Genomic DNA, 27,299 nt, shown 5'->3' with positions numbered 1-27,299 from the left:
CGATTGTATTCATCTCCGTAGTTGGATCCGTTCTTTACGACGTTCCTCGTCTCAACGAAAAATTTCTTGTACATCTTGTGATATATGACATACGACTACGAAATGCGTATGTGCGGTCGTGCCTTGGGCTGTATGGCGGTATAAGGCGAACATGACGAATAATTTATCGACATGGTCTAACCACCCTTCTCGCGTGTATCGTGTGCGCTGCGTGGTCGTCGACTAGGTTTTAGGGTCCCGTCATCGCGGTTAAGCTTGTTACACCCGAGCACGCGAGCAGCTTAGTCATGCGTGTCTCTTACGCAAACACGACCGCGCCCGTACGCTACGCGAAATTACTCATTTGTCGCCTTAATCGCCGCTTTTGTGTCGCGTTTCACAGTCCGAAACATCGAGGGGGACGATCGTTAATCGGCCGTGTCCACGCGAGATCTTCTTTAATGTTCGATAGCGCAGTCATGCTTATATCTCACAATACGTTAGACAATTCCTGATCATTTCCGTAATAACGCCGCAGCACTGTGAGTTTTTTCCAGTGAGTTTTTACGGGAATTAATAGAAACATTTGTTTGATAAAGTGTTAAAAAAAATAGATAATAAATAATAAGTGATAAAATGATTACTACAAAATATATTTAATAAAAGTAGACATTAAATAATGAGAAGTAATAAAGTGAATACTAAATTGTATAATATATACACAGTTGGAAAGTTTGTGTTAATTAACATTTCACATATCTTAAACGGTCCACTTAATTTTTGTTAATTCAATACAAGAATATGTTAGAAAGTAACAAAAATATTATATAAAAATTAATTAAAAAACGTAATACAATTTAAAAACAATCATATTTTTTTAATCAAAATTTACATTTATAATACGTTAAATTAACACGTTTTGTTCATGTATATCTTAGAATTCATATTTTAAAAAAACATTTTTATGTTATTTGTTCACTTACTGGTACATTGTTATTTTATTACTAAGATATGTTAGATATCAATTTATCACAAAATATCCAAACAACACAATCGTATTGTGTTAAATTAACACTCAGATATATTCAACATAAAATTTTGACGAGGACTTGAGTAAATCGTTTCTAACAAAAATGTTTTGATTGTGTAAAAAATGAGACTACTATATAAAATAATTATTTATTTTTTTTACGTTTAATAAATTTCTAGAGTTTATAAAAAATAATTGTATTTTTTATCTGTAAGGACAATATCTGATCAAAATATTTTTAAAACTTGTCTAATCTTCTGGAAAATTCTTAGATAAGAGCGATAACTTTTAAGGCAACTTACTTTACGAACCTATTGTGAGAGAAAATTGATACAAGAAATACTCCATTTCAAGCCATTTTGTCCTAGAATTCTCAAGCTGGCAAAATTGGAAAAATGATGGGCGGAAAGAGCGCCGGAGATGTAATGCGGCAAGGAGCATCGGGAACTCTATTTGAGTTATGGTTCTTCCCACGTCGTACAATCGTCGGGAGGCTCGTATTCACGTTCCTTATGTTCCTTCTCTCTGCCTCACGTCTCTGTGTATCGTACATGTGTATCTACCGCCGTGAGGAACACAGCGCACGAAGCGGTTATCTATGTAAACCGAGAAGATACGGGTTGGAAGGGATCTTCATAGACATGTCATTTCAATCCCATAAAAGACGATTTGCTTGACGAATTTAGAGTCGAAAGCCGGTATTCATAGTCGAGTCTTAATATTTAAGACTGTCTTAAGTACAATTTTAAGATGTCATATGCCAATTGGATGACTGTATTATACCATCTTAAGACATTACTTAAGACAATCCTGAAATAAGAACGGACTATGAATCTTGAATACCCAAGATCATTTTCTAAAAATTTGAGAGAGAGAGAGAGAGAGAGAGAGAGAGAGAGAATATGTGTGTACTATCGATCATGCATTTTAAGTTATGTAATTAAAGTCTTGATGAATGAACTTTTTATAAAAATTTTATCGCTATATATGATATTCAAACAACTCGTCATTCTGCACGCTTTGACTTCCGTTATCAGTAATTCATGGGCAATGCGCAATTCTCGGGACATTCTGTGTACGCGAGCGAATACAGGGCGCAGGAGTAACGGAATGGAATGCGAATCGCGCCCGGATTTTCATCGCGACTCTCGTTGACTTTGAAAAATAGAGCTGGAATGTGGGTAATATGAAACGGAGCATCCTAAGCCTGGTTGGAACGCGCTGTTATTAAGTGCAGCGGTACCAAGTCTAACGTTCGAGAGATTAAATTTGAGGTTCGTGATTAATGGTCTCTCTCTCTCTCTCTCTCTCTCCCTCCCTCCCCATTTGCTTTCATTAATTTCGTTTTGTCCGCGTTGGAAAGGTCGACTTCCGCGTTGTGACGTCTGCCTTCTTAATTACGCTAACTAACTAACTGGTTATTAAAAAAAAGAATTATTTTTATTATTGTCACGCAAATACACTTGTATTAGTTTTAATTTACTAAAAAAACAAACATTGCAGTTACAAGAAAAAAAAAAGGAAAAAGCTGTGAGGAAATAAACTTTCTCTGGATACTGATAAATGAAACAAAAATGCACTGCAAGTTTATATTTATGATATTGATTACATTATTTAAAATTGAATGTTCGGCTTAAATTTAAGCAATGCTCGGATAATATAAAACATGATTCTGACTTTCGACATGCGTACTTTTAGCATTCTTTAAAGTTTGAATTTGGACAAAAGTTACCCCATTTTACGATACATTTTTAGATTACAATGTAACATTATATTGAGCGTAAAAATTTATGATACATTAAATTATAATACGACATAATAATAAGTATTGTTCGTAAAAATTGGTATAAAATAAGGCGAAATTTCTTTTTGAGTACTTTTGAATCTTGTAATATTAATTGGAAATTGTATATGCGTCTTTAATGATTAAGATGTCAATCATATATGTATTAGCTTTCTGTACGAAAAATAAGATAGTGAAATATGAAGGGAAGATTCACGATGAAACGGCGCGCGGTTCTGCATGTAACACTATCATATGGATGTGGGTTAATTGCATCGGGAGACAAACGACTTAATTCCTCTCGATTAATTAAGGCCGTCGCGTAATTTCTTCATCCGGTCCGTGAGTCAGTGTACTGGCCCTACAATTTTTCTGGCGACCGACAGAAGATGTCTTGGTGGAAGATATTGACACGGAGACTATATTAACACTCTGAAGTTCCAGGAAAGTAACAGGAAGTAACAGTACGATGACTTTTGACGTAAAGAGAAATTCAGTTATAGTTCATTGTTACGGCAATTGGCTTTTCCTGTTTCTCTTTCAATTTCAAAATTATTCGCCTAGATCACTATCTTAAGTGCACTCTGAGAACGAACTGTCTCGTTTGTCTGTTTGCAACAGATCTCGAATCTGCGAGCTAATAGTATGCGATGTTAAAAGATTTATGACTTTACTAGTTTTGTATCTATATTTTTAATACAGAGCCAATTGTGTTGTTTTTCCCTTATCTCTTAGACACATCGCGTTTCCTCTCGCGTGTAAATAGGTACTTTATATTTCATCCTGATATATTCTTAGCAGAAGTATAAAAGGGGCGAAAGAAGGCGAAATGAAGCTCTGGGGGAAGAAAGGTGCTGATGTCGAGAGTCACGGTCTATTTGCAATATATTCGATTATCATTTCTTCCCCTTCGCGTTTCCAGACTCCAATCCTCAAACAGGTATCTCATACTTTGTTTTGCAATATTCTTAATAAAACCATAACAGGACGAAGAATAGAATCAGAAGGGGACTGAGACCCGAGGGAAGATATTGATGTCGAGAGTCACGGTCCATTTCCAATATGGCCGATTGCCTTTCTCCCCTTCGTGAGCCTCGAACCATCCCGCTTACATAGATATTTTATATCCTTGTCTTGTTATATATTCTTAATAAAACTACGCGGGGTAGAATGTAGCGCCGAGGGCATGCAACCTGACGGAAAGATATCGATGTTATTACAAGATACTCATGTTTCAAGCAACGTTTCGTTTCCGGTATTGTCGCTTTTTCTTCTCTTTATGTAAAGACTGCCGTTGCACGTCTAAGTTTTCCCATCACGTTGTTCTTTTAATAAAACCGCAATAGAGCGAAAAATAGGTACGAGAGAAAAATAGATTTAATGAAATGTTCTGCTTTTGTTTAAACTAGAGCGTTGTGACTCTTCTATAATAGCTTTTTCAACTTTTTCTAAATATAAATTTAATTATCGATACCCGGTAGTCGAGATACCGAGCGAAGTTTTGTGTAATAGTTTTCTGATATCATTTCTTTCTGATTTAACACTACACTTTAAACAAAGTATGAAAAATTACATAAATAATATGTTAAGTAATAAAAGTTACATATTTATGATGAAAATATCTATTTAAAATTATTTGCGTTTTTACATGAAATAGTACTTTTATCTCTAATTGTGTAAATATATCTTTTTATTAGATAACACAGCTTAAGAAAAATTGCATGTAATTTATTAACGTAATAATTACATAAATATTTCTATTACGTAAATTTAACATGTTGCAAATTTATTGCCAAATTGTTTAATTATTATTTAAATTTTGTTGTAAGGTTTACAGTACAGAATATATTAAATATAACACAAATAATTCTATAAATAATACAAATAATATCAAAATAATCCTTCCTAGTCGAAAACAACGAAATTATGGACATCTTCGATAATTTTAGCAAAATGCCACATCAATCGTTGTACATTAAAAATAGCACGTTTTCGTGCAATTGCAATAAGTATTTTAAAAGTAATTAGAAATATTGAGCGACCTTTCTATTATCGCGACTAACGCAAAATCGCTCAAATGATCAGCCACTTGAACGTAAAATACTCGTTGATCGTTAATTATTTAGTCAGTCACCGGATATAAATATCGATAAAGCAGCGTAAGAGCCTGATAATGAGTGTTCGTTCATTCGCGCATATGATAACGCACGCTACGAATTTATTCTCGCTTTAACGGGACCATCCCACGTTCCGGCAATAGGAGCAATGATGCCACTTATTGTTAGAGTCGACTGGTTAACACTAACCGTAATTAACCCCCGCTGTCTAATGGGACCTCAAAGTAATGTGTTACGTGCACCGCGAGAGGAACTCTTCTGTTTCTTTTTACGTGCGACTTCAAAAACCGCGCACGATTATGAATCATCGTGACCTGAATTTCGAAAAACGTACAAGTCAGCAGGATAAACATGTATCAGTTTTTACTAATCTAGTTTTGATAACTGCCCCAATATACTTTCCCGTATTGAGAACGATTCCAATTTTTCTTTTTCGGATTTGAATTGGGATCATGTGAATTGGCAGGAACGTGTTAATCAAGACGGATAATTTCATACCAGGGGAAAATTACGCAAAATTATATAATAATTTCGAAAATTCATGAATAAATCTGAGAAAGAAAAGGGGCATAAATTTTGATATGATGAAATGCTGGAATAATTCGAAATGGAAGACGGCTTGTTTCGCTTCCCAAGGTATTTTACACGCTGCCGAGCGTTTCGGAGAAATGGTATTTCGGAACGACGCGATTTCAAGATAACGTATTTTCGGCGGCTGTCCCACTTCGCGGATTTCGGGACTTTTGCACATCCCGCGCTATGCTTTGCTTTCGTCGGCCGGATGTAATGTAGTTCGGAGTAGACACACATATGTGCCTCAGGAGTCGTCGTGTGCGCGACCCGCTTCGCTTTAACAGCTGCTCGTATTTCACAGCCGCCGCCGCTGACACCTGAAATACCAGAACGTATTTGCCTTCTAATTATTAGTTGTACTTCTGAGTTATGACGACGCTGATAAGCCGTGAGACGACGTCGCTTAGAGGCACTTTCGAGGCGTATTTTCTCGACGGTGCAGATTGTCTTACTTTTCGCTGAATTGTCTCTATCTTCTCATTCGTTTCTTATATCTTCACTCTAAGTTTTTGATATTTATGACTGTAATTTCATGGTAAATAATTATTATATATTATGATTGGGAGTTCTGCTTTTATAATTATTACTGCTATAATGTTAATAATAATAATTACATTTATAGTTATATGTACTAAAAGAAAATATAATTACAATCCTTTTCAGGGACAACCTATTCCTTTTCATATGTAAAACTGTAATTATTATTACTAACATTATAGCAATAATAGCTATAAAAATGGAGCCCCTAATTCTCGAAATTTTATGGAATAAAATCTCACTCCAAAAAAGTTAAAATATTGCCACTCTTGAATAAGAGTGGCAGATTTTCACTTTTTTTTAATGAGATTTTGTTCCAAGAAATTTGGAGAGAATCATAATTATTTATCATACAATTACGGTCACAAATATCGAAAACTTTTCTTTTAGTTTTAGAACAGAATTTTATTCGGTGAAATTTTGGCTTTTATTATTTAGAATCTCTTTATTGTATAATATTTATGGAATAAATATTTACAAATTGCGGAAAACTGGAAAACACTTAAATATATTTAAGGAAACTTTTCGCGATGATAAATTGATGAAGAGCAATGCGATTGACGTGTATGTTATAATAAAGGAGTGTATTTTAGATAAAGAGCGTGTTGCGTGCTAAGATATCTTGGAACTTATATTTATATATATTTAAGAGATTATGAGGAGATTGTTAGAATACATTGATATCTTCTTATCGGGCCTATCGTGCAGCTGTCCATGTCTATTTAATATCCAAAGCAAAATATCGATATCAAAGATATCTCAACGTAAAAGGTAAAGATACTGACACTCTAGAAAATTCAAGCTCTCTTAGCACATTACGTGTCGTATATTATTTACGTATATTATTATATGTAAAGAGAGGTATAAAAATATAATACAATATATAAAGAGAAAAACTTAGGATGAATGTATTTAAGATTAATTTATTAAGACATAAAAATTAATTATGTTCTCTCTGAGAAATAACACTCAATAAAATCAATCTGGAATTTTAATAATACTGAATCTGATAAATTATTAAATACATTTGATTCTCTCATTAACGAGCATTAACGTTCTCAAAGCGGATAAAAGATTCATTCTCATCAGAAGTCCAGACACCGGTTCTGACTGGAACTACAATGTTGAGCTAATCAATATTGATTCGTAAGATTCCCATTTCTCATTCGCTCGCGGTCCGTGCGAAAGTCTTGGGCGATTCCACCGCGAAAACCGCTATCGGCGCGAGATAGTGTTTATTTGCGCGTACGCGCAAATATTATCTAACCGCGGCCGGGGTCGGCTTACGAAACTAAGCCGAGCGCCAACAGACTCTATAATGCACACGGTTGAGCCGGGGCCCCACCGGTTTGTGCTGCTGACAGATGGCGCGGGAAAGCCTCCCGCACGAGAATCAATATTCCTGCGGTATAAATTCTCAGCCGTATATATACTAACCCGTAACTGCTTACCCCCGTCACTGTGTGCGCGGCGAGCGCGCACAAGCGCCCGCACAATCTCCGCCGCGCGCGTACTACATTCGCTTCTGCGGTAAAGGATTAAATCCGCGGCCTCTCCTCCCTTTACCCCCACACCGACGGCGCCTCGTAATAGTGATTTTGTAACCGCTCCTTCTCGCCGCGAAAAGTACGCGCGAATTAACCTCCGTGCCCCCGAGCCTGGAACCCTGCATTACCTTATGTTACATTACTCTGGTACCGCGCTATTACCGTACGCGGATGTTGTATCGCTTGTATTATGGGATAACCAATATGCACTCTCGCGATACTAGCGTCCGAACTTCAAGAACTTATCGGTAGATTTGTTTTTACGGAAATTCGCACGCATTAATAATTGCCGTAATAAACATTAAGTATGTTCCTAGTAATTTGTCCAACGTTTTGATAAAAAGGAAATCGATTGTTGGAAAGCCATTTGAAACATTTCTCGTTAAGGAATTGAAATATTATAATACGATGATTGTTACATGTTTTAAAAATATGATAATACGAATAATAAATAAATACATTTCAATTATATTGAAAATTAGGCCGATAAGAATAAATAAAATAATAAAAAGAATCCTACGCAGAAAAATATCTTTATTAGTTATATCAATTTACTTTTTTCTTTTTAAGTAATCTTTAACGAAGAATTTTTTTTATTATGAATAAATTTAATACTTTTGATAAACTTACGGGAGATTTGTGAATATATAAACTTTTGGAATACTTGAAATAAGTAATTATTACTTGCGTATACAGTATTTTTCTGTGTATTTTCGAATAAATTTCATTAATGCCCGTTTCTACCATCTAGCTTAGCTTTAATCTCGGTTCAACTTCATCTTCCAATTCTTAGAATTGTAGAAAAAGATAGACTTAATTGAACCAAGATTAAAATTAAACTGCATTGAAAACGAGTATCATCGATAGCTTCGAATTATTGACTCATAAGGAATTATGCGATATAAATGGCCTACAAAATTTAAATCACGAGAATTATTCGCACTATGCTGTTTTAGAATCAGACTTCAAACGTGTTATTGACCAAGATAGCGGTTTACGATATAGCCGATTAGAAAACCGGATCGGCCACGGTAATGAAATCGTATTTCTATATTAAGTGCAAATAATTTTGTAATGTAAAATAACGTTAACCAGAGAATATACCATACGAAAGCAATAATTATCGTTGCGAAACGTTTATCGCATATTAACCGATACGAAGTATTTCGAAATAGTCGCGCTTTGTGCGATAAACATTTAATAATTAATACATTTTTTATAATTTTTATTATACCAAAAAATCAAGTTCATTCACATCGCATTTGAGACTGAACTTTTAAGTTTGACTGATTAAGAGGCTTCAGAATAATTCATGAAATATCGTTTTATTCTCAATCATTTTTAATTAAAAGAACAAGAAAATCTTCAAGAAATTATTTTAGAGGAACTTTATTTTTGAATACTAAATGCAATTTCGAAGTTCTTTAGCACCGCAAAAATCGCGGAAGAAAATCGGACAATTTTCGAACGTTAAATATTTTCCGACGTTTCTTATTCTCAAAGTCGACGGAAAGTAAACGACCGGGCGACTTTTTGAAGGCGTGCCGAAGTGCCAGAACAGTTTCAACGATAATCACCACTTTCTGCCGACACTTTTCATTGTACCTACTCACCATCGTCGTCGTCTCTTCGCGCCGCTTTGGGAGTTTAAGTACGTTGATGTGGAAGTATAGAAGCTCATGCTCTCCTTCTTTCTCTCGATCTTTCTCTCCGGTACCCTCCTCTTTTCGCTTCGAATTGTCGGAAACTTTATTCGCCTCGTACCCTCGTCACGAAAGTTAACCGTTCAACCCCCGAAGCAACCCCTGCTGCTTTCCCAACTGCCCTCTCCCTTCGAGCTCGTTTCTCACCCCGTATGTATTAGGTTGTTACGGAAGTTCTGGCTGGTTTTTGTACAGTAACAATTGCATCTGCGGATCCGACGGCTGCAGAACTCGGGAATAGTCTCGAGATAAATCTGACAATGCGACGAACCGTCATTCGAGGTCCAGGCTTTAGAATACTACAATCGCGATAGATCATTTTTTTTTATGGAAAGAATTTGTTCAGAGATCCGTGGATTTTTTTTCCTATATGTAAAAAAGAATGGAAAATTAATAGATGATAGATTATATTTGGATCAAAATTTTACGATACTTGCTATGTGTTCAGAAAGAAATAAAAATTCAGAAGGAAATAAGTATTAATGTTTTAACTAAAAATTTGTCAATATTTTACTTCGTTTTAATTATTACTGATTGATCTGTCAATATTTTAATTTGCTTAAATTATTACTGATTGATTATATTAATCAACAGATTTTGTTCAAAAAGTTAATGAATAAAACAAACAGTTAAGGCAAAATTCATAATTTGAGACAAATATATGGCAATTGTACAAGCGAGAGAGATCGAAAGATAAATTAATTATGACTATATCTATTCCATTATCTATATGACAAATAGTAAAATAGTATAATTTAATATCAGGTTACTCTATCGTGGTTATTAATAATTGAACTCGATAGTCAATAATTCGTGTGGCACTATAAATGCGGCGTAGCTCCATCATTCGCCTCTTCAATTATGCCTTACACTCTTTTTCCCAAGCACCCTGAAATTATTCCCATCGACCGACGTTATATCACAGCTTTATGCTGCTATTAGAATATCTACATCTAGTACGTTGGCGAAGAAGTAGACCGAATAAATAGCCGATCGGGTTCGACGCAATTGCGCAACTGCACTTTTTACAAATACCTTCGCATGTCGAACCTGCCGCTTTTAAATTTTTGCATTTGAGAGATTCGGCGAGATAATAGAATTTTCCGAATCTCTGAAAGCGGCTGGAATTTCCAATTCCGAGCGACACAGTTATACTATCGACCGGCATCGCGGCATTGTACCATTAGAATATCTACATCTAGTTTGTTCGCAAAGTAGTAGAACCTGCAGCGATACTATCGTGGCATTATACTGCTATTAATTCTAACAGCATACAGAATGTATGGTAATCGGTATAGACTAAAGAAATATTGATTCCTCGTCACTGTAATAAGAACGTACGTATACTACTAGTTTTAAACGATAAATAGCTAAAACAGAGCAAAATAGCTCTATGATTAACGGCTGACTAATGCCTCCATTATTTATCAAGTAATGTATCGTACGTTCAATATGTTCCGGAGTAATTATGACGGATCGTCGCGTGCGTTATTTGTAGACTATTTCAGATGTAATATTCCATAAAATTTCTATACGCGAGAATAAAATTGCTTTTCCAGGGAAAGTTGTTTTGACAAATCGATTTATTCCGACAATAAATCATATATCTTAATTTTAATTACAGAATATATAAATTTAGAAATTAAATATCATTTTTCAGATAAAAATTTTCTTAAGTGAATTTAAGATTCTTTTTTTTTTTTATTATATTTTTTGTTATATTTCCATTTTTTATTTCCTTATTTCCGGCACGTTTTGATAATTACGTAAATATTCCATATCGGCTTTGTTTTTTTTTTTTTTTAATTACGATGTTTTATCGACTTAAATTTTCTTTTTATTGCAACTCGATATTATGATGTATGGTTTCCTATGGTTTTCTATTCGACAATTAGCGAACTCTCTCTCTGTATCCGCATCTGGTTTATTTCTAATAACTAGAACGCACATGATCGCCTTGGGTGGTTTTGGTATCATTTCTCTAACGTTCATTCACAGGCAGCGGATCGTTTATCAGCTGGCTAATTAATCGATACGACAGTGAAAAATTTATCTGCGTGTTGCATTCGCTTTATCGTGCATATAAACTATATTTGCAGTGACGTACGGCCGTTGTATCTCGATTCTTTGTTGGTTATTTTATTCTTTTACTCTATCAGTATTTTATTTGTAATTTGCAATCTACATCGTAGTATATAGTATGCGACACAGGATATCTATTCATTTCGTTCGTAATAGCATATGTCAATTTAATCCATCTAAAAATATTTTGTTAAAATATTTGTACGATCTACGTTAAAATCGCGCAGAAATTTTTGTAATATCTACAAGAGTTCAAAAATTTATAAAACGTCTATGTTGTGACATATAATACGCGACATATGATATTTACTCATTTCGTTTGTAACAGCACATGTCAACTTAATCCATCTAAAAATCTCTCGTTAAAAAAATGTGTACGATGTATGGTAATATCATGCAAAAAATTTTGTAATATTTACAAGAGTTCAAAAATTCATAAAAGATCTATATTATCATACATAATATGTGTGTGGTGTGTTCGACATAATAATTACTCATTTCGATTGCAGATATCACTTAAGCCATCTAAAAATCTCCCGTTAAAAATATTTATACGATTTACATTAAAAAATCTTGCAAAAAGTGTAATAATATTTAGAAAAATGAGTCAAAAAGTTAAAATAAAAATCAACGTCTCTTTGTCTCACTAAATGATGAAAGGAGCTTATGATACTGAAAGATCATAATCGGTTGACAAAACAATACTCATATGCGATTGTATCTACGATTATATAGCCGTTAAAACGTCACGGCTGACGTTGACATTTTTCAGGACGGTTATATTGCCGATACGCACTGCACTTTACGATACGCGCGCGTACAACTCGCGACACAGCCTCGGCACTCCTTTTATCGCGGTTATTGTTTAGTTTCATTATCGGTCAATACGCACTCGCTTAATTGCGGAAAAATTGCTACTGCATATCGCGCTTTACGAGCCCCCGCCACCGAGTACCCGCCGCCTGATCGTTGTTATAAAGTCGCCCTGGCGTTAACGATCGCGGCAATTTATTGCTTAACGCCAGCGAGATAACGCAAATAGAGACACGCTCGAGCGTGACGAGTGAGCTAACCGGATAATTAGAGTATCGATACTTAGAAATTCAGGCTGCGAGTTGGACGAGTCGTTGGCCGACTTTTACAATCGTTTGCCTTGGCTTTTCTAGACGAACGGCGATGTTAAACGTCGATTAATGATATGGCTACTTCAATTTATAGTTGCTTATAATAAATTCTAATAATTTAATTTATTACTCGCAAAACAGTATGCAATTTCGATATTACAAATTAGAACGTTTGGAAACGAGTTAGATGTGATTAAGAACATTACATTTTTAGAGTGTTTAGAAAAACGAGTTAGATTTAAATGTGATTAAGTACATTTTCTTATAATTTCTAATAGTTATTAATATAATTTATCTTTGCTTGGTTTTCACATAAAATTTACTGAGTTTTATTATTGCATGATCGCGTTATTAACTTTCTAAGAAAAGTATTTTTATTCTTAGCACACATGTTTATATGGAATACTTTATTGCGAATATTTGGGTTAACATCGAAATAACTTTTCGGTAAAAATTGCGTACTGCAATGTATCGAGAATTTTTTTAGCGTTATCGTACGCATCTGTACGAGATTAATTAGTCAACTTTTTCCAATGGCAAAAGAGAGAAGAGTTACATCGCACACCTGCAGTGATTTAATGACTTTGGACATTCGGTCGTGCCTGCGAAATTCATTTTACGAGCGCTGCATTGTTGCGGTTGAAGTTTTTTTTTTATTTTTATTAATCTTCCACCTTTCTTAGTTATACATTTTACATCTTAACAACTGCGTACTTTATAATCTTATTAATACAAAATTCAGTCCATCCATATCTTCGTTTATGCAATTTATTCTTGCAAGGATAAAGAATTTTAGAAGAAAAATATAAGATCATTAAAAGAGAAATATAAAATCTTTTATAACGAGAGAGAGAGAGAGATAAAAGAATTTTTTTCTCTTTATATATTCTTTATATATATTTCTTTATATATTGGAAAACTTGAAAAAAAATAATAAAAGTTTGGATTGTGTATATCTCACATAACATAGAATGAGAAAAGTTCAAAGTTTAATAAATATCGGAATTTCTTTTACGTTAAATGAGATCGCGCTCTTTCTCCCCTCCCCCCTCCTCTCTCTCTCTCTCTCTCTGTAATTTAAAATATTATTCTTTATTATTAAAAATTCTTTTACTATTTCATTTCCTTGCAATAGAATTTTTCTCAATACCTCATTTTTCTCCGCTACGAAAATTTCTTTTAATTTCTAAGTTTTCTTTTGTGAAACATTTTTATAAAGATACGATGAATATATTCCACATTCTCAAATACTTTGAGACAAACTATGATGGACGAGAGTAAGAGCAACTGAAAGAGTCACGAGATCCACTAAACTCCGGTATGCACTTAATGATTTTATGAGGAAGAACGTAGGAGTTAGCGTAATTTAAAACGGAAGTTGGGTAACTTTATGAGAAGGATATATACAAACTAAGATTTGAGTTTCGGGTTACTGATAGTGTTATTGAGAAAAGTTCGATAATTTTCTTTCCAAACAAAGTCTATCCATTCCGGTAATATTTTAGGCAACTTCCGCGATTCTATCTATCTCTTTATCATGTAACTTTTGCACGAGTTGCTGTTAAATCACACTTCGATACTGCAGACATTATTTATCACGAAAAATATATCAATAAAATTATAAGACTTTTCTCCGTCTCCAAAAATCTGATTTTTCCGAAAAATATTTTCTCATCGATTCCTACAAATTATGTCTAGTAGAAATGTTCAATCCTTCCCCTCCCCGCTTCCCCCCCCCCTCCCAAGTCAGACTGAGTTAAAATAAATCTGTATTTAATTTAGGTTTTTTTTATCTCCATTGTTCGCTGCTCTTTACGTCCTTTATATTTTACACCGAAGGACGACCAACTTTGCAGATTTCCCAACATTTTTATGGATTTTACGTTACTTTTTCAGGATTGTTCTTGAAAAGCCATCTCTTTTAAGTCATCAAATGTATAAGAAAAGTGAGATACACCTTGTAAAAGCGAATTGCAGTACGTAATCTCATCTTTGGACAGAAAATCCCCTCGGGTGGCGTGCATAAAGGGCCATAACCACACAGCTTGCTTACCGGATCACGAACGAGAGCAACACAACTTGGCTCCGTTTTCAGAATACCTCACGGATAGACAGGTACGCGTGTAGAATCGTGTGTCAGACGGCGTTGTAATTGGCTTAATATCTTATCGGATAACAAGCATGCGCGCACGCTCTCATTCAGTCCAGTAAACCGGACGCGTGGTGTGGGGCGAAACTCGTCGATCGGCGTTTTAATCTTTGCCTTCATGCCGCCGATAGAAAGTGATATTGCGCCGCGATAAAAGGGGACACGACGTGAGAATGCCTTGGGAGTAATTAGAGATAGCCACGGCGCTTTGATAACGTCCTTCTTTTAATCTCAATTACTAGCATATTTTGCCGCTATTTGATACTTGTCGGAATCGATATCAAATAATAGCAAAATATCGTAATCTTTTGTAAATTTTCAAAGTTTTTTAAATCTAATTTTTGAATCTTGATTATATAATTTTAAGATATATTTCAATCAAGATTTATTTAAAATCAGTTAAAAAATAAGAGTCTGTTTTTTTTTGTCTCTTTACTGAGAGAGAGAAAAGTGTTTTTGATAATTTTGACTATAATTATATATAATACGTTGCCATAATCATGGTTATTATCACTACAATATTAGTGATAATAACTAAACAGCCTCAGCCAAAAATATTAGGCACCTTATTAATCATTTGAAGTTTTAGCTTAAAAATTTATTTATGATATAATTATTGTAAATTGTCTTTTCAAGTACTCTTTAAATTTATGTATAACGCCGATAGCCAACAAATGACAATGCATGTGTATAAAAAGAATTTCAGATAAATGAAAAAAAATAATAAAGGTGCATAATATTTTTTACCAAAGCAATTATAGTAAAGAAAAAAAATAATCAAAAACTTTTCTGATTTAGCAAACGTTCGTTTTTGAGAAAATATAATTTCTGTCTTGAATGCGCCCGTTATTGATCAATAGAAATCGATTGTGACACATCGGGAGACGAATCTTACGTACAATGGACTTTCGGCGCGATTTCTCGTGAGACCTTGGAGCCTGATCAAGTAAAAAGTCGACATGCACGGCTCGTCTCTCACCTCGTCTTCTTTGAAAAAGAAGACGCGGATATCAAGGAGGAGTCTCAATTACCTCGCGTACCGTAACACGCTTGAGCGAAGACGCGCAGCCTTGAGACGGTAACTTTCCTCACTCGTCGAACCTTTATACCCAACTAATAATGCATGCCTCTTTATCACCGTCCGAATCTTGGTGTAATTACGATCGTTAATGTCGCGTCTCGTCAGAGAACGCCGTTCTCGCCGCGGCATCTCTCGTCACGGAACCACGGTGATTTCTCGCATCCGACGTGGTCTCATGAAAGATAAGGAGATGCATTTTCTTCTTGCATGATTTTTTTTTATTAATCCTCCATCGACAATGTTCGACTTTAAAGATACAGTCGAGTTGATTGTGAATTCTGATGGATGAATTTAAATTTGTGAAAAATAAGTAGAATACAATTCAACTCTTCTGTGATAGTAAAAATTTGTTGTTAATGCACAAGTATACAAAGAATTTTTTTAGATTTTTATACAATCCGGGGAGAAAGAGAAAGAGAGAGAGAGAACACAATATAAAAATCTACACTGAAGTTACATTGTGGACGAAAATGTCATACAGTCGATGGAGGATTAAGAAAGGTGGAAGTTATACGGCGCGAATTTATTTTATCTTAAAATGACAACACTGTCATAAAATGGTTTAATTTGTTAAAAAGAAATTTAATTTTCCTTTTACATGGTAGAAATATTGTTGGATGATAATATTTTGACAGTTCTGTTCCAGTTATCTCACACAAAGTAATAACGGGCTGCCCTTCTGTAATTCAGTAATAATATTATTGAAATTTTATTTTCTGAAACACGTAATATTTATATAGTGGAATATCTCTCTTCCACATATATAATTATTTATTATTCAATTAGTGTAACAAGCTTTTGCAGATCACTCGCGGAGATTATCTCGTATAAAAAGGTTTATGCAAACGCGACTTTTCTTTGGCTTCGTTATGTATCACTTAATACAAACAGGTTTCGCGTTTGCAACACGGGAAGCCTCAGATATGTAATAAGTAAACGGCGCCGATTGAACTTCCTGGTTATCTTAATTCACATCCTATGATTTACAATTCTTATCTCGTCGCATCACCAATCTTTGATTTATACGAATGTAATACTATGAAATTTTGCAAAGGATGCGTCCGCGATCGTTGGTTTTCGCGATATGCGTGTGTTGTAACCGGGGAAAGAAATAACATGGGAACGCGCGGCGATTCGCGATGTTTAACATGCACGAGACATAATTTCCGAGCTCTGGAACACGTGAGTGTGCTTCACTCTGGGTCGCCGGTAAGGGAGCGAGTAGTCGGTCAGACTCGGAAAACGTGTTATTCAAATGAGGGACTCGCAATAAAAACGGCAGGTCGTAATGAAATGACACATTGAATGAATAAACTGAGTTTAAAGCTTGTCCTCTTTTCCCTTGTGTTACTGCTAATATTTCCCAGCTTTGACATTACCGGACTGAATATTAAGTTCCCTCCTGATCCTCTTTCCATTTATGGGTTTTTCTGTCAATCTAGAGAACGGTTTACTTTGTCATTATCATTATATTCGATTGAAATCTATTTACGTTTGTCTTAAATTGTGCCAAGTTTGTTTGAAAATGCAAATCAAAATACTTCTTAAATAATACTCGTCGACAATGAGTTTGTCAAATGTCACTTTTCCTGATTTTTATGTATTTCTTTTTATTCTGAAAAATTTACCTTTATGGATCCCACTTTTTTGTAATCGACACTCGGTGAGAAAAAAAATGGTTGCAATTTTAGTTATAATTTAATATATAAAAAAAAGTTTAATGTAAGAAAAATAACAAAATCTCGTCGACCAGTGTCATTAATAAAGGCGAAAAATAGGAAAACGTTTTTCATTGTTGTGTTACCGAGCTGCGACACGAATATGTTCGCGGATGTCTCTTTTGTCAGGATTGAAATGGTACTATAATAAATCCTATGCGTGGCGAGATGGCTTATCTTGTCAGGCGAGTCGACGATATGCGCTTTCCTTCGCAGAGCGCGTGTTCTCGTAGGACAAATGCGATCGTTGTCGCGCTGCGCGGAATCGCACGAGGCCGTGTGGCGTCAAATTAGTTTCGCCGCACGGCGGAGTTAATATCGATCCGTCGCCGGTAAGTCGTTCGTATTGTCGGAGCTTTCGCTCCGCTTCGTAGTGCAGGAGTTATCACGACTTAGCGGAAGTGTGGAGTTATAATCCTGCGCCCTTCGCGCCCCAAGAAACCCCGGTAATCCTCCATCCGGGGATTACCGCCTCCAAGCACTTACGGCGATTAGTTACAGCGGAATGCGACGGTCCCTGCGGAAAGCGGGATCCGCATCCGGTGTGCATAACAAAGTGCAGTAATGGTGCCTAATAGAGTTCTTAACAACGAAATGAGATAAAAAAGGCTTAAGTATCTCAATACTTTTTGCAATTCTTCTCTTTTTCGCAGCATGAAACGCTCTTGCCTTTGAAAGAAAATGTCGAATTTTGGCCAAAAATATTTAGATACCTTATTAATTATTTATAGTTGAAAATTTAAAAATTTATTCATGGTAATTTGCTGTAAATTATTCTTTGTTTCAAGAGCTCTTTAAGTTTATATAGGTATATAATGTCGGTACCCATATACTCTCTAACTTTTTTTGGAGCAGAATCTCATTCTAAAGAGTGGAAATTGGATCAATTGGAATTTGAAAAAGAGTGGCTCAATTTTTAATCTTTAGGAGTGAGATTTACTCTAAAATTTTCGAAAGTAGGTAAAGCTAGTCTACAATGAGATTTTAGTTCGGATCTACAATAAGTGTTTTAAGCCTTAAGTTATTGAACAACTACAGTCGTAAAGGAGAATAATTGATTATAATTCGTCCATTCCTTACGGCTTAAGACTTAAAAATCTATTATAGATCCAGAGTATTAAGGCGTAAATTTTAAGCTTTATGCCTTAAGCCATAAGAAATTGACCAATCACAATCGAATGTGAAGAGAATAATCGATTACGATTGGTCAATTTCTTAAGGCTTAAAGCTTAAGTTTTCGCCTTAAAATTCCATTATACGATAGACGTCGCTTAACGATGTAGTGATAAGATTCCAGATAAATGAAAGAAATAATATGCCTAATATTTTTTTTTACCAAAGTGTATATTTTTTATCGATTAGCTACGGAAAGATTGAGTTATTTTCTCAAATTACTTTGATGATATAATTTCACGGATTATCTTGAGGATCAGTAGAGCAAATAAGAACAACGTGACTTTTATTAACTTTCTCTTTCCCTCATTTCCTTTCCTCGGCACTCTCTTTACTCAATTAGTCCACTTGATTCGAGTTGATGTTTTTTAATATTCTTTTAAGCAATTATATTTTATCTTATATTTTAGTCTTTTTTATTTCGGAGGTTCTTGACTTTCGATTCTCGCGATCGTAGTATTAGTCGGAAAGACGGTAACGAGTAAAGTCGGGGAGAACTTAGATTGCGCTTCGAAGCTGTGTCCCTACCATGCATTTATCATTACAGCCATTTTGCACAATCCACAGTGAAACTACTGAGACCGTGAGAAGCATTGTTATCGTAAATTAACCCCTGAACTGAAAGCATATTTCTTAGAAAAGAAACACGGAACTTAATTATCATTCATTACATTTTATTGTGCAAAGAGATCACATAAAGGACAGAGGAAAGGAAACGTCACGAATATATATGTAGATGACGGAACTCAATAGAGAAATAGTTATTTTAACACTCAGCATTTTTTTTCCACAAGCCACACGGGCGCTTACAAGCTAATTATAATTCACAGCATTTCTCGCGGAAATGGCGTCCATTTTTTTTTATCTTTGTTTGAATAGTCTATGCTAATTCGTACAAAGGAGAGAATTGTCGCCGGAAAATGATGCCGGTAAAGGACGAATGTTACGAGTGGCATTTTGTCGAGAAACACTCGTGCCCGGAAAGCATGAACGCGACCTCAAAGAAACTCGGCTTTGCACATAGAGTGGATTTAAAGAACGAACATAGTTTGTACGAGTGTTATATTCTCTCGACATAAGATAACTATGTCTCTACAAATCGACGTATCAAGAACATGCGGCTTAGCTCGATAACATCTAAGAACCGCGTCGTTGATTGCTGAGCAGCCAGTTCGCAGATAAAATATTAGCAGTTGAACAGTTGTCAAAGTAAGTCTTGGGGCATTGCTCGCCTGTATTGATCTATGTGCTCTCTCTCTCTCTCTCTCTCTCTCTCTCTCTCTCTCTCTCTCTCTCTCCTCCCCCTCCCTTCATGTCACAAATACATTGAAAGAAAAGTTTTTGTTATTTATCAACATTAGTGTATAATTAAATAATTATAGATATTTTATTAATTACTATTGCTATGTCAGTTATACTAATTACATTTATAATTCTATCTATATATATTAAAAAGGAAAGTTCTTGTAAATAATTATAAATATATTCCTTTTAGTATAGAACTATAATTATTACTACCTACTAACGTTATAACAGTAATTCTCTTAGCTATAATTACTTTACCATGCAATTGTTTATTATATAATCACAAATACCTTCCTTTCTGTATATAACTTTTTTTTGCAAGATAATTGCATGAAGAAATTAAACAGGAATTAATTTCGGCAATTTATTTAATTAAAATATAATATTCCTATATGTCAGTAAAGAGTTATTATCTTTTATCATAGCCTTTAATTAAAAATGATGAACTTTAATATACATTATTTTTATCGTTGTAATAGAACTTTCATTGTAACGCAACGTGTCCATAATATTATTTTGCCGTGTTGCTCGTTTAAACATTATAATTATATTAAACTTTCTAAAGATGAGTCTAATTTTGATTAGTTTAAGAGTAAATTTAAACAATTTATAGAATTAATTGTGCATCATGCTCTGTTCGATTTGTATCAAGAAAAAAATCGTTATGTCGTTGAGACAGGTCTCTGTGGTCGTTCAGCATTGCAGTATCGATGATTAAATATTAAGTACCATCTTTCGATCACCTATGCGGAAACGAACGGCATTCAAGCGGCTCTTACAGCTGCAACGAACAGCACAATGTGTGGGCTTAATCACACGTCATTTTGCATCGATCGGCGACGAATGGACTTATTATCGATGTAACCCGCTTTACATCAAGGCGAGAGTGCGCCTCGTAATCTGTTCGTCGCTTAAAATATCCTGTCGAGGATGCTAACTCAGAGCTATCTCGCGTGTCTCCGTGCCATTCAATCGTATTTTCGGCGATCGATCGTACAATTATAAGGCGCATCGAAGATACGACTGCGATGATATTAAGAAATTAATCACGCGTTCTCCCAAGCCAAGCTAAGATTTTATCCCGATAAAAATTAGTTTACTCCACTCTCTCTTTCCCTCTTCTCAGCGTAATCTGCATAAGGACTATTGAGCTATATCGAGCTCCACATTCATTATAAATAGCCAAATGCAAACCGAGTGTGGTTGAGTAACAATGTGTGTGCATCATGGTATATCGAGGATCATATCGCTGATCCACACTGGCCTGGGTACTCAACGTGTTAATTACACGCCACGATTTCGCGCCAATTGCCCGAAGTCATGATCGCTTCACATCCCAGCACGTTGACACGTTAGTTAGCTGTCTTGAACTCGCCACATATTACGTACAGTTACTGCCGCGTGGCGATGCCAACTTGGCAATTACGAGCACGTAATCCCTGTGAGATCAGTTGCTCACGATCGACCTTAAAGCCAGTTCGCACGATTGGAATTTAATGATCACTTTTAACGACGTTTGATAGACATCCAAGAATTGTCTTGGATACTGTTTCTTATGTAGATTGACAGAATGTAACTGTAGAATGCGTAAAATCATCGATGCCAAATTCGACCTCGATGATCTGTATAATCTTACGTTTTATACTTAACAGATGTATTATTAACGAAATAAAAATTCTTCCTAATTGCGTGAAGGAATTAAATTGCAGAGATTAACTTCGGTAATTTATTTAATTACAAGGTAACATTCGTGTGTCGGTAGAAAGTTATTATCTACGTAGGAGATCTATTATAGAGAGTTCTGGCTTTAATTAAAAGTAATGAATCTTAATCTTCAACAGGATTTTATAATACTTGTTGATGAAATTATTTTATGTTGTGTTTACTCGAATGATATCTATAATCATACTTACTTTTTAAAGATGAATGTACCATTTCGATTAATAAGATTATCGAAACAAAAATTATATAAATACTTAAAAAATCCTTGAAAATTCTTTTGTACATATTTAAAATTATATTTAAATCATGTAATATTAAGCACACACAAAAATTCTATAACTATTTTAATCCAGCATTTGACTCTTTACAATTCTTTTTAACTCTTTAATTCTTCACTATTATTGCATGTATTATTATAATATAATTAAATAATATTGTGAAACCTAAGAGTTTTTCAAAAAATCTTAAGCTACAAAAATTCTTCATATCGATTTTTATAGCCAATTACATTGGCATTTTACAAGTATCGATTTCAAGAGGATCGCTTTACTCCAAGCTTTTAACAGATTAGTGTAGAATTAAGAGATAGAGAGAGAAAGAGAGAGAGAGAGAGATCTTACAACGTAAGATACATTGGTGCGAACGAACTACATGCCAGCTACGCCAATGGCAGTTCTCTCGGCTACGGAGAATGCGCGGTACTAGCCACCTGCATTTTATTGCTTCCATTAAAGTCGATCGCTGTAATGCGCTCTCGGGTAACAAAGACGGGTTTTTTTCTCGTAATTGCCTGGCAGTTAACGAATCCCGCCGCGCGCGCGTCTTACCGTTTCGATTCCACCGCGTTGTAGCCCTTCCTCGAGGAACCCTCCTTCGAGAGAGACCACGATATACACGCATGTGCGCACGCACATACACACACACACACACACACACACACACACACGTTAGGTGTACGTTTACCGTAATTATCCGGCATTTTATCAATCGATGTACCGCGACGTACGTGGAAACAGGTGCCGACTTAATGTAATTAGCGAAGATTTCTGTCTCGCCATCTCTCGCACTTTATTGCTTCCTCCATGCATGCGCCGCTCGTACATTTCCCTCTCTTCCTTCGGGCTTAACCCGTCGTGTTCTACACGTTGCACGGGATCTCCGCGAATCATCGCTGTATCTTTCGCGCAAACCAGAAATGAAAGCAAGAAAAGGGGCAACGCACTTTGGCGTGCTGAGAATCGCAGGAATCTTAATAAGTAAAAATGTAATGCAAACGTTCTAGGAGAGAATTTGCAAAGTCATTAAAAATACGACGCAACGCTGTTGGATATTCTTTTACGTCCCGCGACAATACAGCGTGGTATCTCGATTACACGCCAACAGTCACGGTACATAGCAGCGTGCCGCCGGGAGGATCCGCAAGTTACACGCTTTACAGGACCGACGGTCGCCGTTACAAGGCGATTAGTCCGGGCAGCTCATTTTTCTTTCACTCTCCACTCTCGCTACGTTCTGCTTTAACACGTCGACGAGTCACGATCGGATCGGCCTTTTCTTCTTTCCATTGGAACGAGCCAGCTGCCATTAGACGGCGGCTCCTTGCAGCTGCCGGCGTCACTTGGTTATAAATTTTACAGTCAACCATTTGGTTAGGTCGCGCCGATGGTTATTTCGGCTTTTTTTCTTTTTTCTTTTTTTTTTAATATCTATCCTGCCCTCCGAAATAGTAACGAGGAGAACGTTTAACGATAAATCCACGTGTGATCCCAGAATAGCGATTTGAATTCCATTGGCGAGTCTAAAATCCATGTCGTCGCGCGAGCGACCAGTGTCGAACTTTCAGCATTTCTGGAGGTCAAAATGAGCCCGCACGCTGCATATAAATTTCTTATCATATCTGTAATTTCGCAGATGTTGACTTGTATATTTCCGTCGTATGTTTCAGGGTAAACGTGGTCGTATAAACTTCGAGTTTTGTTTGCTTAACGTGAAGTTCGCGCTCGGCAATAACAAGCAAGACGGGCGTGAACTGCGATAATACAGCAACATAACTTAATGTGCTTTATTTCGGATAAAATTTCTTTATTTTCTCTGGGAATTCTTTTGTTTTTTTTTTTTTTAAATTATTGAATTATCGAAGGATTAACGTTTGGAAGTTTTAATGCTAATAATTTTAGCAGTCAAGACATTCTCATTTCTCGAAGGTATTTTCTTTTATCCGTATCTCTCTCCGGATTTACGAGTCGACGTATAACAATTTAGTTGTCATTTTACGTTACGTGGTGCAGAATTTTTAGGTTGGCGGAAAAGTGGATGATGCGTTAGAGGGTTAAGACCTTCATCACCGCTGATAACCGGTTTCCGCGGAGAATTGCTTCTGTAACTTTAGTTTCCGACTGAGTCTCCTTGAGATCAAACAGCTCGTACGCCCTAAGGGTCCTCGTCTTGCTCTGAGATTCCTGCACGCTATGTATGTGATTTGAAAGAAACCAAAGACAGATATTACGAAGTAATTCGTATTTTAGTTGTATACAATTTCTTATTAAGTGAGCTTTGACGTGCGTTCCTATATTACGTGTTCCTTGCGTTTCGAGAACATTATACTCGTAATACTTCTGTGCGGAACTTTTTCCTGGTTTTCTGAAGCCAGCTGTCTTTCTACGGGAGTTTTTTTTTTCTTAGACAGTTTGCTCTTCTTCCCTTCAAATACCGAAGCCATTTGATACAAGTTCTTTTGAGCTTCGAATACCTGTATTCGATTATGTTTGAATCTTTGTAATCCCAAGATACCCGAAATCTCTGAATTCTGTAATTTTAAATCTCTAAATCTCGAGGGACTTCGTCCTAAGAATTTTGTCCTAAGATTTCAAGATTTATTGTTATTTAGATTCTTTCAGTTATCCAAGAATAATGGGCGAGATTAAAGGGACGCTGATCTTCAGAAGTATTTTTTAATTTATGAAATATTAAGTTCTCATAAAAAAAATGGCAATGATAAAAATGTTTTACGATTTGTTATGAATTCATTTTAAAATTATTTAACGCGAGAATAGTTATCTGGAGTATTTTTACATCCTAGCAACGACAACATGTGAATTATTGTTAAATATTATTTTGTATGGCTATTGTTAAATGTATTTTAAAAAATATCTATTCTTTAGATATTAAAGAAACTTTAAATATGCAATTTCTATCGCCAACCCAACAAAAAGCGTGCATTAATTAAAATATTAATTTTTTAGAAACACTGTATCATAACAAGCTATTTAAATAGAGGTGTAAAAACATCATTTTAGATGACTGTTTAAAAAAAATCAGACTACTATTCCTTAATTAAACATTTTAAGACAAATGTGAGATAATTACAGCAGATGTTAATAACAAAAATATTCAGACATTACCATTTATATTCCGCCAGCAATGTTTATACACTCAACGCTTTATTAGCGTGCAAGCGAGATCGAAAGGGGATGGTATGGAAACTTGTATAAAATTCGGTCCATGCGACACACACGGAGAGAAGGGCGCATACACACGCATCCACAAAGAGCATCCCCGAAATACAAGGCGCGTATCATATCCCGGTGCATGCAATGCATCGCGTTCGTCATGCGTGTGCATCCGTGCGCGTGCAACGTACGCAACGTACGGATTATGCGTGCGTGTGCGTAAATCGCGCGCGTAGATTAACTCCGTGCACGGCGTTACTTGTTAACTTGTTACATGTTCGTTCGCCGTGCATCGCCGTGCATCGCCGTGCATCGCCGTGCATCGCCGTGTACCGCCACGCTATAAACGGGTGAGTAAAAGCGCCGGAGAGGAGGACGAAGTGGCAGCAGGGGGCCACTTCACTCGTGTTGGTTGCACACTCGTGCGACTCGCACCTATGAATATATTCATGAGCGGTGAACATGGCGCCCGGTGCTCCTACCTTCCACCCTCCTGCCTCGCTCTCTCTCCCCCTTGTCAGCCTCCATCTGTTTCTTCCTCCTCCGCGATTCCTCTCGCTCGGCCACTATACCGGCGGCCGTAATCGAATCGGCCCGATCATTTGATCGGCAATTAAATTAATAACCGCATGGTCTCACGACAGATCAGAGTGCTTCTCCCTGCCGCCGATTTTCTCGCCGTTCATAGATCCGGATCGACTCACCGGATATCCGAGCTCTTATCGCGCCGTTGCCCAACAACTACCGTTGTCGTTTAAGGATCATTACTTCGCTCTTGTTGCCATCGCCGGAGGAAGCCTGGGAGCCATATTGCAGTCGGAAACCCTCCCCAACTCTTTCTTCCTCTCTTTCTCTCCTTTGTTTCTCTTTGTCCGACCTGGCTCGCTCTTGCTCTCTCCACCATGCTTTTATTCGCGTCCGGCTTCTTCCTCGATCCTCTCCTTCGCCTTCTTTCTGCTCCCTTGCGGTTTTCTATCTACCGGGTGGCACACAACGTGTCGCGCACGTGCCACCGCGTTTTGTGCCAATTCGATGGAAATCGCTCGCGTGTCGGAAATCGTTTCTACGAGCGGATTTTACGACGTCGAACGTCGTGACAGACACCGACTCGTGCTCGTCGTTACACGTTCGATATTCCTACAGTTTCCTATACCTATGTTACATTGGACACATCTTTTCTCCATTTTTCTTTAGAACGATAAAACTGCTACCACAAAGTGTCGTCGGTGAATTTTATTCCATCTTATTATTGGAAAGCTCACATTAGATTATATTCCGCTAACGAAGTCTTAAAATCACTTGGGAATGAAAGAACTTTAACGTATAAAAAATATTCGCGAAAGTAAATGACCATCACACAAAATGTCCTTAGCGTGAATTTATTTTACCATTATCGAAAAACTCGCACATTAGATTATATTTTGCTAACGAAATCTTAAAATTAAGTGTTCTGGAACAAAAGACTACAAAATACAGAAAATTTGTGTTTCGTAATGCACTCTAAAAAAAAGTACAGTAACGAAAAAATCTACAGTAAAATGTGCGTTTGTGAAATATATACTATTAAAGTCATAGGTAAGTTAAATTGATAGTCAAATTGATAATCAAGTATAGTGATCACCTATATAAATGATTTAAATTAATTGTATCCTATTTTAATTGTTTTTACTCATTTATATGGTCACTACTCTTATTCATTATGTTGTTAATCTAACAAAACAATGGAGTTAAACAATTCAAGAAAATGTATTAAGTTGGACTCATATTAATTTATGATTTACTAAGTGCATACGTTAATATGGATGTTGTTTACTTTTAAACTAATCATAGAAATGGATCGATTTACATTTGACGTGAAAGTTGAAAATAACAGAATGTTATTAAATTCAAGGGATTGGATTACCATTGTTCCTTTGATACGTGACAGTGTATATATGTAATTACGACCGATTGAACGATCTGAAACGTACCATGCATGATACACGAGATATAACTGTATACGTGTAAAAGTGTAGATGTATAAAATATTGTAGATGTATAAAGTAACGCGGCACAGTATTCGTGAAAACCTCTGAAAGAGATCGACTGCTCGTCATTCCCCGAGTGAACGATCCGGAATTTCTTTACACTCTGTATTTCCGTTTCCCATTAACCCCACGTGTGTCCACAGTGACACTTTTCTTTGTGTAAATAAATTCACACGCTTCTTTTTTTGTCCTCCCTTCTA

General features: G+C 36.0%; 1 protein-coding gene across 1 annotated transcript in view; it reads left to right on the top strand.

Moving 5' to 3' along the window:
• The window catches only part of LOC108753316 (zinc finger protein 608-like), a 177,789-nt gene that overhangs the window by 123,888 nt on the left and 26,602 nt on the right, over positions 1-27,299 (top strand). The gene's annotated exons all lie outside the window — the stretch shown is intronic.

The sequence above is a fragment of the Trachymyrmex septentrionalis genome, unplaced genomic scaffold (assembly GCF_001594115.1).
Source record: "Trachymyrmex septentrionalis isolate Tsep2-gDNA-1 unplaced genomic scaffold, Tsep1.0 scaffold69, whole genome shotgun sequence".
In the NCBI taxonomy this organism is placed as follows: domain Eukaryota; kingdom Metazoa; phylum Arthropoda; class Insecta; order Hymenoptera; family Formicidae; genus Trachymyrmex; species Trachymyrmex septentrionalis.
The sequence above is the reverse complement of the archived record's forward strand: the minus strand, read 5'-3'. Positions and strand labels throughout refer to the sequence as shown.